This window comes from Crocuta crocuta, unplaced genomic scaffold, assembly GCF_008692635.1.
Source record: "Crocuta crocuta isolate KB4526 unplaced genomic scaffold, BGI_CrCroc_1.0 scaffold125, whole genome shotgun sequence".
Classification (NCBI taxonomy): Eukaryota; Metazoa; Chordata; class Mammalia; order Carnivora; family Hyaenidae; genus Crocuta; species Crocuta crocuta.
The window spans coordinates 4,818,373-4,819,806 of NW_027531143.1; the positions used below are offsets into that span (position 1 = coordinate 4,818,373).

The window sequence follows — 1,434 nt, forward strand, 5'->3', positions numbered from 1 at the left end:
CAAACAAAATAACATGGCAGAGTTTATTTAAGTAATAATTATTATATATATAGTATATATATAATAAATAATAATTAATAAAAACACATGTGCGAGTTTATTCAATTAATAGCAATAGCAGCCTCCTGGCTTACATGACGTTAAACTCTTAGAGATTTGAGTATGCTAAAGAATACGTAAATTCAAATTGTTGTTGGTTGCTACTGAATGGCAAGAAGGGAAACCGGAATCTTGCCATTTTCCAGTTATGTAAATCAGAAAATATGCAAAATCTCCATTCAATTCTTGTTTTAGCCAAATACTTGTTGTAAAATTTAGGTACTACCACAGTATGGGAGTGTGTGTGTGTGTGTGTGTAAGTCTGTGTGTATATGTATATTATATATATTAAACTATGATACTGTATTCACAGTAGAGGTATACCAAAACCTATATGAGATGCGAACGACAAGGAAACAGAGCCATGAAGTATAAGAAGTTTGTCCAAGTGGCCTGAAGACCAATGGATTCATATACAAAAATCATCCCAATTTTTAAAGCTCACCAACATAATCTTTTAAACCAAATTAAAAATTACAAGTTGGAAAATATTTGTGGGTTATCAAAACATTCTTTATGTCTGGCCTGCTCTGTGCTGACTCATAGTCTTGCAAATCTCATGGGATGCTTCTTTAACACACTTCACCTTTCTTTCTTCAGTTTTTAGGGTAGAAAGAGTCCCTTTAACTCCTGAAGACAGTAAATCACAGTTTGTGTGGTGGTTCTCAGAAGACACTTAAAGAACTGAATTGGATGCTCTCCATAGCACCCTTGCCAAAAGAGTTCGGAAATGACTTCCAGCTTCCCACAGTAATAAAATGGTACTGTTTGGCATCTTTAAGGTAATAAAAGTGAATTTTTTCCATTCTAGTAAATGAGAAGAGAGGCCCAGTTGTTTTAAAAACTGATTAAAATTCATGTGTTTTCCTCAAATTATAGAGCATGATATGAGGACACTTACACATGAACTTCAGACCACCTCAGAGCATTATTATATCCAGCTCTCTGAGAGAAACAGGATGTGCTAGTGGGTCAGTGGAAGGGAGCCTGGGAAGGACTCATCAGGTGCTGTGAATACTGAGGCCATCATTCAATAGGTGGCACTCTTCTCTCTGAGTCAGTGGTGAATGAATTTGAAGCGTGCTCTTCGGAGGATATTATTTTGCTTGAAGGAAACATTGTGGAAGTTTGTAAGTGTTTCTGGCACTGTTAAGCAGCTGCTGAGTCTAATCGCAGACCCTGGCTGTATTTTGGTGATGGGAAAAGCTCTAGAAAACAGGTTTCGTGTCTTTAAGAAAGAGGCTTATGCAAGGCATTATCGTCATTTGTATACAAGACATTTTGAAATTCAGTTTTGCTCTCTTCACATTTCAAAGGAAAATCTTTTGTCATTCC

At 36.2% G+C, this 1,434-nt stretch overlaps 1 protein-coding gene across 1 annotated transcript in view; it reads left to right on the forward strand.

The window, feature by feature from the left end:
* Nucleotides 1-768, forward strand: part of LOC144237442 (uncharacterized) — a 277,532-nt gene extending 276,764 nt beyond the window's left edge. The window contains exon 3 of the transcript XR_013336856.1: nucleotides 700-768. The gene's annotated coding sequence lies outside the window, so the exon portion shown is untranslated. The remainder of the gene's footprint in view (nucleotides 1-699) is intronic.
* The last annotated feature ends 666 nt before the right edge of the window (nucleotides 769-1,434 follow it).